The sequence below is a fragment of the Mauremys reevesii genome, unplaced genomic scaffold (genome assembly GCF_016161935.1).
Source record: "Mauremys reevesii isolate NIE-2019 unplaced genomic scaffold, ASM1616193v1 Contig105, whole genome shotgun sequence".
Classification (NCBI taxonomy): domain Eukaryota; kingdom Metazoa; phylum Chordata; order Testudines; family Geoemydidae; genus Mauremys; species Mauremys reevesii.
In genome coordinates this window covers 156,803-171,432 of record NW_024100722.1, presented here as the reverse complement: position 1 = coordinate 171,432, position 14,630 = coordinate 156,803, and positions in this window count along the sequence as shown.

The window sequence follows — 14,630 nt, the reverse complement described above, 5'->3', positions numbered from 1 at the left end:
CAAAGCGGCACACAGGCGAGCAACACAGGGACCAGGGAGGAAACCACAAGTGTGTAGTAGATGCACTCTTGCTTCCTTGCTTACCTTCAGGAGAGATGTATCTGCTACAATGACCTCCACCTGTGGAAAAAGGTGGAAAACTTTAGAATATTGCCCCCTGAGAAGTGCCCCACGACCCCTTAAACATTGCTTTTCTCCCGCACACAATGTCCCCTACTCCTGGGTACACTCACGATGCTTGTGGTGTTCGCTGGCATGTGTGCTTGTCAAAGGTCAGCCAGAAAGTGATTGTTGTGTTACCAGTGGTGAATTTTAGTGAAGTGTTTCAATGCTGTATGTGTACTTAGCAATAATGCTTCTGTTTATTGTTACTTGTGTTTCATCAGATATTTCCTTGAAAGGAGGCACCCCATCCACCCCAGCCGAGTGTCTCCACCAGATAAGAAAGAGCCCAAGACAGAGCAACGAAGATATGTTCTGGGCAGAGGCGGCACTAGGAATTTGGCCGCCCCAAGCAAGGCGGCATGCCGCAGGGGGCGTGCTGCCGGTCCCGTGGCTCCGGGGGACCTCTTGCAGACATGCCTGCGGAGGGTGCGCTGGGAGGGCGGCAGGCGGCTCCGGCAGACCTTCCGCAGTCATGCCTGTGGCAGGTCCTCCCGAGCCGCGGGACCAGCGAACCCTCCGCAGTCATGCTGCCGTACTGCTTCCGTGTAGACACGACTTACACCGATGGCAGGGGTTCTCCCGGCAGTGTAGGTGATCCACCTCCCCGAGACGTGCTATCTAGGTCGATGGAAGAATTCTTCCATTGACCTCATGCTGTCTACACTGGGGACAGGTTGATATAGCAACATCTTTCAGGGGTGTGGATTATTTTGCTGTTGCAAACAAAGCAAATGCAATTTTGGGTTGCATTAACAGAGACACAGAATGCAAGTCATGGTAGGTGATACTACCGCTCTACTCAGTGCTGGTTAGGCCTCAGCTGAAGTACTGTGTCCAGTTTGGGTCACTAAGGTGTAGGAAGGATTCAGAGAAACTGGAAATGATCTAAAGGCAAGCGAGAAAGGTGATCCAAGGGATGGAATTCAAGCCATATGAGCAAGCTGAAGGAACCAGGTATGCTGAATTTGGAAAAGAGGAGACTGAGGGAACATGCCAGTGGTCTTCAGATCCTTTCAAGGCAGTAATGAGAAAGATGGGGAAAAGTTCAAAGAGGGTAGTACAAGAGGCGATGGGTTCAAATTACAGCACAGCAGTTTTAATGCAATCTCAGTAAAAACTCCCTAACTGTAAGAATAGGATCCAGGATGGTTTAGACACAACAAATCCTGCAGCTTGGCAGGGGTTATACAAGCTGACCCTTGTGGTGCCTTCTCCCCCTGTGGACTTATGATTCTATGATGTAAAATCTTAGTGTAGACCAGGCCCTAGTCAAACACAAGCCATTGGGCTCAATACAGGGGTAACAAGATGAAATGTAGTGGCCTGTGTTATACAGAAGGTCAGACTGGATGATCTAATGGTCTCTTCTGACTATAAACCCTATGAATCTATGGCCTGGTCTACACTACAAGTTATTTCAAATTTAGCAGCGTTAAACTGAATTAAGGCTGCACCATTCCACACACCGAAGCCCTTTATTTTGCTATAAAGGGCTCATAATATCAATATCTGTACTCCTCCCCGATGAGGGGAGTAGCGCTGAAATTAGTATTGCCATTTCGCATTAGGGTTAGCATGGCCATAATTCGATGGTATTGGCCTCTGGGACCTATCAAACAGTGCACCATTGTGACCGCTCTGGACAGCAATCTGAACTTGGATGCACTGAAAACCATTTGAATTCTTGGCTGAGCTCCCAAAGCCTGAAGGGTCAAAAACATTGTCGCGGGTGGTTCAGGGTATATGTCGTCCCCACCCCCCCACACACACACACATGAAAGCAAAGGGAAAAAAATCCTTTCTCGCCTTTTTTCAATGTCACCGTATGTCTACTGGATGCTGCTGGCAGACACGGTGCTGCAGCGCTACACAGTAGCATCTCCTTCCCTTCCCCAGATGGTACAATATGACTGGTATCCATCACTGTCATCCCGTGAGTGCTCCTGGCTGGCCTCGGTGAGGTCGGCCGGGGGCACCTGGGCAAAAATGGGAATGACTCCCGGTCATTCTCTTCTTTAAGCTTTGTCTAATGGAGATTCAGTCCTGCCTGGAATATCATAACAGCTGGAAGCTGCTCTCCTCTTCCCCCTTTGATCTCTGCTTGCAGAGGCAATAAAGTCAGTGTTGTTTCAAATTCATGAATTCTTTATTACTTCATCACACAAATGGGGGGATAACTGCCACGGTAGCCCAGGGGGGAAACAACGGGTAGGGTTGTTGCAGGGGCAACCCCTAGAATGGCATGCAGCTCATCATTTCTGCGGGATGTCTGGGGCTCTGACCCGGAGCGGCCGTTTGCCTCTTTGGGTCTTTAGTAGGCTTGCCTGATATTCTAGGCAGGACTGACTCTCCCTTTAGACAAAACTTAAAGAAGAGAATGACCTGGGGAGTCATTCCCATTTTTGTCCAGGAGCCCCCGACTGACCTCACCGAGGCCGGCCAGAAGCACCCATGACAGCAGCAGACGGTACAAAAGGACTGTTAACCGTCATTGTCAACTTGCAAAGCAGCAGATGGTACAGCTATGGGATAGCTACCCACAGTGCAACGCTCTGGAAATTGACGCTAGCCTAGGTACATGGACGCACACCGCCGAATTAATGTGCTTAGTGTGGCCGCATGCATTCGACTTTATACAATCTGTTTCCAAAAACCGGTTTCTGTAAAATCGGAATAATCCTGCAGTGGTAATAAAAGGTAATAATTGGAGATATACCAATCTCCTAGAACTGGAAGGGACCTTGAAAGGTCATTGAGTCCAGCCCCCTGCCTTTACTAGCAGGACCAATTTTTTGCCCCAGATCCCTAAGTAGCCTCCTCAAGGATTGCACTCACAGCTCTGGGTTTAGCAGACCAATGCTCAAACTACTGAGCTATCCCTCCCCCCCTAGTGCAGACATACCCTATGAATAAAGAAAGTATCAGGGGTAGCCGTGCTAGTCTGTATCCACAAAAACAACAAGGAGTCTGGTGGCATCTTAAAGACTAAGATTTATTTGGGCATAAGCTTTAGTGGGTGAAAAACCTCACTTCTTCAGATGCACTTTTGTGAATAAAGAGAGTAGATCAGACGTTTATATTTACTCTTTCTCACAACACACGAACAAGGGAACATCCAATTACATCAAAAGTCTGAACATATAACACTGATGAAAGAAAATTGTATACATAATTCATATTTAGCCTGTGGAACTCCTTACCACTGATGTTACTGGAGCAAAGAGTTTAGCTGAATGGGATTTACAAATGGATTGGCCATTATAGGTTGTGCTAGTGGCAGCACAGTTAGTTAAGTCTGTCTGACGCCTTCAATTAGGAGACCTGATATTCAGTTGCTTATAAAGTTTGCCAGTCTTTAAATGTTTGGACTCAAATTTCCCACACTGGGTGTCTGCTTCCAGCTGAATTGTTTTTTCAAAGTTTAAGATATAAAAGTTCAGCCGACTTCTCGAATGAAGCTAGGAGAGAAGATGTCTTGCCCATGTTGAAAATATCTTATAGCTGTTCCAGTGAGGAGCCTTCGCACCTCCAAGCTTTCCAGAAATTAAAAGTCAGGTACAGCCCCACCTGTTAACAGCCATCTTGCCCTCCTCCTCCATCTTGCCCTGAGATGCAAGAGGAGGAGGTGACAGTGTCTGTGCATTAACACACAGCTGGCTCCCACTCCAAAGGGGTTTTGCCTCAGTGGGGCCTGAGCAATGTACAGGCCTTGTACTGTACATCTACTGACGCCTTCCATCCTGAAAGATCCCCTGTGCCGCTGAAATGCAGCCGCCTTGGGGCTGGAGGCCATCAGCCGGGGAGGCACATCTAAGAGGGATGTTTTGGCCCATGATACTGGAGCAAACTAATCCCCTCTGGCAAGGGCCCTGGGGTGTTTAACAGCTGCACAGAATGGAAAGGACCCCAGACCTATTCTCTGTCCATTCATGTCCACATTACACTGGGTTTGTTGAGCAGGTGAGCTCCTCAGCAAGAAATGGTACCTGTGAATCCTGAGATGGAAGCGTCTTCCCTGGGAATCCCTCTCAGGTAGCCGTGTCCCACACCTCTCTCAGCCCAGCATCTGCAGCAGCATCGCACACTGAGAGCTGATACAGGGGTTTGTGCTGTTTATAATATACCTCTGTGCAATCCCAATGGGGTTCGCTTAGGCTCTAGGGGAGAAGGGGCATCTGGATGTAAACAGGCTGGAGACCGGAGACATTCTAGCCAATGTTTCTCTTTCCATGTCTGTGCTTCCTTGCTCTGTATCCATCTTAAGAGTAAACAGTAATTAAGGCACCTTCCCAAAGGGAGATGAGAACTCTTGGGCTCTCCGTGGAGTCAGAGAGGAGTTGGCTGCTCTGTGCATTTGTGTATTTTTTAAAATTATAATTGATTAGTAAGAAAACCAGGGATAATGCCTAGATCTCCCAAGGGTCTGATACTCTTCAAATACCCAGGATAGCTGGCTAGATTGTAGACAGACACATCTGGAGATTGACAATGGATGGGAGACAAAAACACTCTCTGCAGGCACATGGGGCTGTTGCTAAGAGGTCAGAGATCAGTAATTCTCATTTGTAACTATGACCATACTGGGCAGCACCTTTCACTGAAGGATCTTCAAAACACTTAGTACTATGAATATATCCCCACTATGCAGATAGGTAAACTGAGGCATGGAGAGAGGTGAAGTGGCCAAGGTAAAACAAAGACTGAGTGGCAGGATGACAGACACAACCCAGGAGTCCTGACTTCCCTGCCATAACCACGGTCTCTCCGTCACACCAAGAGGGAAATGGACTCCAGCTCTGATAGGGCCTGTTCACTGGGTGGGATGCAGAGGAAAATCTGGCAGAGGGAGACTGAGCCTTCATCATCCTCTGAAGGTGAATCTGAGGTTTTCAGAAACAGCTGGAGTTTGTGAGCTCCCCGCTCCTGTGAGGTGTGAACTCTGGGACTCCACTTCCCCTGCCCCTCAGAAACCTGCCAACGCATCACAGTCACTGGGGTTGCTTCGGGGGAACAGACGCAGTGAAACCAACACCAACAGAATGTTCCCGTGGACAGAGGGCAGCCGGGGCCTGTCCTGGGGACAAAGGCCTCCCCCTCCACCCAAAGCTACTGTGGAACAAGGTGGGGCCCTATGGGCGGGATAGAGACTGGTTCAGTGTTTGCACTGGATTTGTTCTCTCCCTCTCGGTTCCTTTCCTCCCAGTCTCTCCCAGGGGGAATTGAAATCGAATGTTCCAGGCTGAGTCAGACTTTCCAGCACTGCCCCGGCTGGAGGGTGCTTGGATTCCCACAGCTGAACTCTGTGCCTGCTCCTCTGGCTCATCGGGGGTATTTCTCCAGTGTGGAGCACCTGCGTTTTTCAGCACTGGAATGAGACTGATTGAATTGTCCTGTCCAGGCTGAACCGGGGCCCCGTGACCGCCTGTACTCAGGTGACTGACACTCTGTGGCTGACCAGCCTGGTTTGACCTTCATCTGCAGCTAAAGGCAAAGGGTGGGAAGGGCTAGGCCCTGATTTGCCTGGATCACTGTGTCTATCATTTATTATTATTGTCTGAATTGTGGAAGCCTGCAGAGGACCCGCTCCAGTTCCGGGCCCCTCGTGCTGGGCCCTTCGCAAACCCAGAAGCAGAAACAGCCCCTGCCCCAGGGAGCTTAGAAATCAAATTCAGACAAGACCCAGCTACTGTGTGTAACACACCAGAGAGGGGGCAGGCGGGAGATGGGGGAGGAGCAGCACTCAGAACGGGTGGTTCCATAGGCTGCTGGGTGGGCGTGAGACAGCGGAAATGCACAGCCCGGCCCTGGCTGTTGGAAGTGAGTCCTGGGCCGTTAAGAGCAGATCACGTGTTTGGGGAACTAGACTGGGGTGAGCGAGAACCGGCCATTGAGTGGCGGCTGCAGCAGACACACAGCTGGGAGCGCGTGACTCTCCGTTAGCTTTTGTAACCTGCTTTAGTTCTACTCACGCCTCCCTCCTTCCAGTGCAGACTGAGCCTCCTTCTCATGAATTCCCAGGACAACCCCCGGTACCGGAGGGGAGACCAGAGGAGAGGGCAGAGGTAACAGGGCTGTGGGGAAGGAACGAAGGAGCCACCTTGGAGATGGAAGAACTGGAAGCCCCCAAGGAGTTGAAACTCTCAGGCAATGCAGCAGACTCCGGGAAGAGATTCAGGCAGAGTTTTGAGATATATCTGTGCAAGCAGCTGGGTTTGGTGCCAGAGACCAGTAGAAAACTGCAATCTTCTTAAACAGTGCAGGGCTTGAGGCAGTGGGCGTCTTTACTATCACACAGCTCTGGCTTTGCACTGACACTATGTCAGTAAAACTCTTATCAGTTACGGGTGTAAGCAGAGTCAGGATGAGCTCTACCCTCATATCTGGTGGTGAATTATGGTGAGTGTGGAAAAGAACTTAGGGGGCTGATCTTGTTTGCATAGGCACACCCACTCTGCCTAGCATGAGCCAATGGCAGCCCAAATTGGTCACTTTGACAGCTGTGGGATCCCCAATTTCTCAGTTATTGGGGTAGGAGGAATAAAGTGTTGTTACCCTCATTATGTGAATGAAGGACTATGAGACTGTTTTATGACAGAGGGTCTCACCATCAACTAAGTAGCACTCGCTAGATAAGGGACATGAGTTCCAAAACCCAGTGAATTGAGAGAGATTGGGGACAGGTGTGTGCATCTGATGATATGGGCATCCTTTGAGGGCCTGGAACACCAATTGCACTTCATTTTCTCTCCACTGTTGAAGAGCAGAACTAATTTTGATTCCATTAGGAGTCCAGCTAAAGGCTGCTGAGCTGCATTCACTTTAGGCCAATGGTGCACCCGCACTGGGGCTCCCCTACTACAAGCTGAAACTACTAAAAAAGCTAAAATTACTGAGCTGAGATTATTGAGTGCTGTGTTAATTAGTGGGGGAGCCTGAAAATATATTGCTAAGTGGCAAGCAGAGTTCAAAAGTTTATCTGCCAAGTTTTACCCCCCCAACCTGGGTTGAAATGGGGTGGGGGGGCACACAGGGTTTTAAGGGGCACCTTACGTGGGCCGGGGCTGACTGCTCCGCCTCTCCGTGGAGTTCTGCTGCAGCCTTCACCCAAACGGCTCCACTCCGCCAGCTGTGCCGCTCCTCCAGCCAACCCATGAGCCGCTCCAGCTGACCCCACAAACCGCTCCACTCCGCTCACTGTTCCATGGGCTGCTCCAACACGCCGCAAACTGCTCCGCTCTGCCAGCCATTTAGCAATAGACCTTCAGGCTCCCCCACTAGTTAACACAGCACTCAGTGATCTCAGCTCAGTAAGCTTAGCTCTTTTAGTGAGTTCAGCTCTTAGTGACTTCAGCTTGTAGTAGGAGAGCCCCAGTGCTGGTGCAGCATTGGCCCAACGTGAATTCAGCTCAGCAGCCTCTAGATGGACTCCTAATGGAATCAAAATTAGTTCTGCTCTTCAACAGTGGAGAAAGGAAGATGTGCAATCGGTGTTCCAGGCCCTCAAAAGGGGCCCATACCATCAGGTACACACACCAGTCCCCACCCTCCCTCAATTCACTGGGTTTTGGCACCCATGTCCCTTGTCTAGCGAGTGCTACTTAACTGAAGGTGAGACTCTCCGTCATAAAGCAGCCTTATAGTTCCTCATTCACCCAATCAGGGTGAAAACACTTTATTCCTCCTGCCCCAATAAGAAAGAAATTGGGCATCCCAGAGCTGTCAAAATAACCATCCCAAGCTGCTGTGGGCTATGCTAGGTGGGGTGGGTGTGCCAATGCAAATACCTGAAATTCCTTTCCACACTCCCCATAATTCACCACCAGATGTCAGGGTAGAGCTCATCCTGACTCTGCTTACATATATTTTACTTTAAAGAGTGTGTTTTGCTTGCAGTGCTTGGGAAATCTCAGCTCAGGTTACAAAGGCTAGTGTGTGTCCTCTCCACATGGACTGGGTAACAATCTTACCCTGACCAGGCTTTGGATCAGGGCAGGACGGTGCAGATCTGCGGTGCAAGGCTGGGGAGCTGGGGGGAATCGTCTGGAGCCTCGTTAGTGTTAGGTCATGAGGGGCGGGGACATTATTCATGTAACTCAGCTGGGTGTGTCCCTGCCTGTGGATGGCTGGGTAAGCCTGGAACTGCCAGAGGTTTGTGGCTTGACTCAGCATCACATGAGAGAGGGACATGAGTCTCAGCATCATAGTGAGAGAGGGACACCCCAGGTTGGTGGGACAGAGGGCTCAGTGGTCTCACAGTCCAGGCTGTACCCTGGGGACCCATCCCAGGAGGTCTGTTTTGCGGTTAGTCCCAGAAAACACAGGGACTCTCCAAACAACCCCTGTTTGGGCTGGTCGTTCAAAGCCAAGGGGGCTGGCTGGCGACGCTTGCAGGAAACAGCCAAGTTCATGGGCACATACTTTGTACAAGATTTGTTGCAAATGAATAACAGTGGTAGCAAAAATAATAGAAATGGTCATATTCAATCATGCAGCATCACGCCATGTTCTCGTCCCATGATGGTGCGACAGCTGCTACCCACCAAGGAGGGGACATTGCCCGAGATCTAGCAGAGCAAGCAGCTGGGACACTACAGCCACTGGAGGGTGGGAAGAGCAGATAAACACTTGTTTTCCTCCAGAGTTTTTGGGGCCCCTGGAGCAGGGTCCTTCACTCGCTCCGGGGCCCCCGGAAAACTCTCGTGGGGCTCGGGCCCTGGAGCTTCTTCTGCTCCGGGTCTTCGGTAGCAATTAGGCGGTGGGGGGGGGTCCTTCCACCCCGGGACCCACCGCCGAAGTGCTGGGTCTTGGGCAGCAATTCGGCGGCAGGGGCTCCCCGGCGCTGAAGACCCCAGGCCCCCTGAATCCTCTGGGCGGCCCTGTCCAATATTCCAGGTGGGGGCATTAACCACTGGGCTCTGGAATATTCTGGTGTTCACACACATGGCTGGACATGAACACACACACACACGGAGTCACAGGCACACACATACACGTTCCCGACCTGCAAGGACCCATCCAGGAGGTGTGGTCTGAGAACCCTGAACAGATCAGGCCTGCTGGGGAGATGAGGGGGCGCACACCTCATTGGAGAATCCCACCAGAATTGAGACCTGAGCAAGACTCTGAGCAGCTCGTTAGCTGTGGAGCAGCGTCAGTGCTCAGGTTGCTTTGTGCAGGCTACTGACGGAGCCCTAGGCTCCCGCTGGGTCAGGCAGGAGATGAGCCGGGTTTGAGCAAGGCAGCAGTGCCTACATTCAGTATTTCCCTGAGTGCCTCTGTGGATCTAGCCCTGGGCACCTTTCTGGAAGATGCTTTAGTCAAACACAAGTTAAGGTTGTTCAAAGCCAGGGGTTTCTGGCTGGGGACGCTTGGAGGAAACAGCCAAGTTGATGGACGTCCACCTCTCCCTTTTAAAGACCCTTTTCCTCCTATCGTTGTGCAAGGAGCAGGCTCCCTGGAGGAAAACAAGTGTTTATCTGCTCTTCCCACTATCCAGTGGTTGTAGTGTCCCAGCTGCTTGCTCTGCTAGATCTCGGGCAATGCCCCCTCCTTGGTGGGTAGCAAAGGGTACCCTTGGTGGGTAGCAGCTGTCGCACCATTGTCGGTACCAGGCAAATTAGTTGAAACAATAGTTAAGAACAAAATTGTCAGACACATAGAAAAACATAAACTGTTGAGCAATAGTCAACATGGTTTCTGTAAAGGGAAACCGTGTCTTACTAATCTATTAGAATTCTTTGAAGGGGTCAACAAACATGTGGACAAGGGGGATCCGGTGGACATAGTGTACTTAGATTTCCAGAAAGCCTTTGACAAGGTCCCTCACCAAAGGCTCTTACGTAAATTAAGCTGTCATGGGATAGAAGGGAAAGTCCTTTCATGGATTGAGAACTGGTTAAAGGACAGGGAACAAAGAGTAAGAATTAATGGTAAATTCTCAGAATGGAGAGGGGTAACTAGTGGTGTTCCCCAAGGGTCAGTCCTAGGACCAATCCTATTCAATCTATTCATAAATGATCTGGAGAAAGGGGTAAACAATGAGGTGGCAAAGTTTGCAGATGATACTAAACTGCTCAAGGTAGTTAAGACCAAAGCAGATTGTGAAGAACTTCAAAAATATTTCACAAAACTAAGTGATTGGGCAACAAAATGGCAAATGAAATTTAATGTGGATAAATGTAAAGTAATGCACATTGGAAAAAATAACCCCAATTATACATACAACATGATGGGGGCTAATTTAGCTACAACGAGTCAGGAAAAAGATATTGGAGTCATCGTGGATAGTTCTCTGAAGATGTCCATGCAGTGTGCAGAGGCAGTCAAAAAAGCAAACAGGATGTTAAGAATCATTAAAAAGGGGATAGAAAATAAGAATATATTATTGCCCTTATATAAATCCATGGTACGCCCACATCTCGAATACTGTGTACAGATGTGGTCTCCTCACCTCAAAAAAGATATTCTAGCACTAGAAAAGGTTCAGAAAAGGGCAACTAAAATGATTAGGGGTTTGGAGAGGGTCCCATACGAGGAAAGGTTAAAGAGGCTAGGACTCTTCAGCTTGGAAATGAGAAGACTAAGGGGGGATATGATAGAGGTATATAAAATCATGAGTGATGTGGAGAAAGTGGATAAGGAAAAGTTATTTACTTATTCCTATAATACAAGAACTAGGGGTCACCAAATGAAATTAATAGGCAGCAGGTTTAAAACAAATAAAAGGAAGTTCTTCTTCACACAGCGCACAGTCAACTTGTGGAACTCCTTACCTGAGGAGGTTGTGAAGGCTAGGACTATAACCATGTTTAAAAGGGGACTGGATAAATTCATGGTGGCTAAGTCCATAAATGGCTATTAGCTAGGATGGGTAAGAATGGTGTCCCTAGCCTCTGTTCGTCAGAGGATGGAGATGGATGGCAGGAGAAAGATCACTTGATCTTTGCCTGTTAGGTTCACTCCCTCTGGGGCACCTGGCATTGGCCACTGTCAGTAGACAGATACTGGGCTAGATGGACCTTTGGTCTGACCTGGTAAGGCCATTCTTATGTTCTTATATTCTCGTGGGGGCCTGGGGCAAATTGCCCCACTTGCCCCACCCCAGGCGACCCTGATGTGGGAGACCCAGATTGAAATCTCTGCTCCACTGAAGGTTTATTTGTAGAAAGTGGAACAGCTGCAGCTGGAAAGACTGAGCGCCCCACCAAGAATAGCCATTTGCCTGATGCTCAGGGCACTCACGTGGGAGACCTGTGTTTAACACCCTGCTCCAAATCAGGGACAGCAGAGATTTTGGATCTGGGTCTCCAATGTCTCTCTTGGGTCTCTCACGAGAAGGCGCTGACCTGCCCTAGGTAGCTCGCTCCAGGAGAGGGCTCAGAGCTGGCAATCCCACGTTGAAATAGGCATCTCTCTTCAGCCCATCTACCAGGCCCCTAGAGACCCGAATCAGTGGGAGTTAGGTGCTTAAGGACCTTTTGAACCACTAAAAAAAAGCCCTGTTGGATAATGATTCCCCACAGACATCTCCTTTCTGAGATCTATCAGTTAGCCAGTTCTCACTCCATCTAATGAGTGCTCTACGGATACTGTCTAGTGCTAATTTGTTAATCTGAATGTCATGTGGTACTAGGTCAAAAAACTTGCAGTGGTCTATATCAATCTCCCCAGTTACCTTTATGAGTCAAATTTGTTATCACCTAAAAAATCACGTCTGTTTGATCTGCCAGATTTTCCAACAAATCTTCTTCACTGGCATGAACTGTCGTCCTACCCTTTAATTCTTTATTGACTAAATCCCCTCTCCGATTTTCCATTATTATGCCCAGGACTGATGTCAAGCTAACAGGCCATTTTATACCCAAGTCAACCCTTTCTGAATCCTGGCATGACACGAGCACTCCATCAGTCTTCTAGGTGTAGTCTGATTTGGGGTGGGTTAGCAGTGTTGATATAATTTATCAACTTAATTTAATTAACCATTTTAATTAATTAATAATATTAATACTATTTAGTGGATATTAATTAGTAGGGTTTGGCTCGCCAATGTTTGATCAGAAGATAAAGTTCGTCCTGAATCAGGCTTCATAGAGTTTGTAAAAGGAACTTCGGGGTATATGACAGGAGCTTACACTGAGACAGATATAGTCATGAAGACCTTTTTATTAAAATCAATGAAATAATAAGCAAATGTTTAAACAGTTCAAGATACAAAGTTACAAAATATCATAGTTCTATAAGAGATATATTTATGATAATACACTGTTATAAGCTGCAGACTTAATTGATACTCACCCTGTGTGGTGCAGTAGTGCCCTGGGCGTTTTTCACACCTCTGGCAGAGGAAGTTACTTCAAGATTGTTTGCGTTCTGATTTAACTCTATATATACTAAATGCTTTAACTAAAATGAAGTATAAGGGAGATTAAATCCCTTTTCACTTACTGTTTTGAAAAGAAATAATACTATGGCCTATTAATAGTTAATAGACTTTGTAGGTGGGTGACATCGATGCGTAGATGAGGGTATCGTGGAAGGTGGAGGCAATGAAGGTGTAGACAGGAGCAGATTGATGGGTAGAATTGCCAGTCTGATGGTGAGCTGTTTCACGTTTTTATAGAGCATTGGTCAGAAATCTTGCCTCCTATGCTCAAATTTCATCTTTTCCCCCACGGAAATGTTAGGGTACGTTTGTCTCATAGGCCAGTGTCATGAATAGTTAGTAAAGGGTTAAAAATAGTACCTGGTAGGCACCTGACCTGAGGACCAATCAGGGAAGAGAATTTGAAATTTCTAGGAGGGAACTTTTTCCCTCTGATCCTGTGTGTTTTGTCTTTAGCCGTCTGGAGTTACAAGAGTCCAGATGTTTTAATCAAGTCTACAAGTTTCTACCTTTCTGAACTAATTTCTTCTAGTCAAGATAGTGAGTATTAGAAAGATACTTTGTGTCCTCATCTAATAATCCTATGTTTGCAATTCTGTGTGTTTGTTATTGATTATTCTTAATTCTACCTGTATTGTTGTACTGAGAAAGAGAGAGGATTCTCTCCAGAACTTAACAAGGTTATACCCTATGAGTGTCCAGCTTGGACTCATAGAGATTCTGTATTTTCTTGTTTTTCTTTTAATAAATTCTTTCTATAAAGATTTGATTAAATCCCTTCTACTGTGGATATAGGGGAAGGGGCTAAGACATTCTCTCTCGGTGGTGAGACAGCTTATCTCCTGGCAGAGGAGGGAGGGGGAAGAGAGAATTCCTCCTGGGTTTGATTCAAGCAGTTTGAATCAGGTATCTCTTTCCAGTGGCTAGGAGAGAGGGAGGGGGGAGGTTTCCCTCCTGTGGGTGGATCTGTGTTCCCCAGGGAAAGTTGGGGGGACAGGCAGTGTGTCAGACACTTTAAACCTGACTGGTGGCAGCGACAAGGAGACCTACCCTAGGATTTTGGGGTGGGGGAAGACATGCGGGTCCTCACCTTGAAACCCCCCAGTTTCAAGTGAGGGTAGACCAGGACACAGTATGTATGTGTATATGAATGACAGGAATGTACGCATTTGTGGTGTACTTGTTAGATTTGTGGGCAAAAATCCCCTTTTTCCACCCTTTACTGTTATTGGTTCAGTTAAAGGTCTCCAGACATCTGCGTAGGTATTTTGTCTATTATCACTTTTCTGAGTAAGGGTCCCAAAATGTGCTGAAGTTGCCTTAGCGTCACATACAGGATGTTTGACCTGTAGGTATCTTGCATTTCTGCCAAACTTATTCTTAATGTAAATCTATAAGCCTATTACATCAGATACTTAAATTCATAAGAAAGATATTTATACAGGCCCGCAGATTAATTCTCAGGGCTACATAGGATATCCCTGGTGTTCCAATATTTATTAAAAGTTAACATCAGCAGGACTGCAAAGAAGCTCATGTTCAAGAGTACAGCATCCTGCTTCTTTCACATACAGCACAGGAAGGTTTATTGAACATTTTTATCCTTTCAGCATCATCAACAGTTTTACTATCTCCATCTAGTAAAGGCCGATACAGCTCTCAGGATTTCCTTTGTTTCTAATATACATAAAAATCCTTTTATTTTCCTTTGCCCTGCCAGCCACAGATTTGTCTCTGGTGTCTTTACGTCTATTACCCATTTTCTATAGTTCAACACTTCTAATTTGTACTAGTTGCTATCCACTTCCCATACTTTAGAGGCACTGATGGATGATCTTCTGTCCATGGATGGGGGCAGATATCCATGCTCAGCCTCCTGGACACTGTTGGCAGTGAGATGATGCTGTCTCACCTGAGAGGCAGTGGGAGTCCAGAGGGATGCACTAAAATGGTCTGAATCCTTCTTGGAGGGATGCACCCAATTAGCAGTGATGGGAAGCTGCACCTCCAGCACTAGACCCCTCGTAGCTGGAGTCCCACAAGCATCAATTCTCTCTCGGGGGCTTTTCAGCATCTCCAGGCA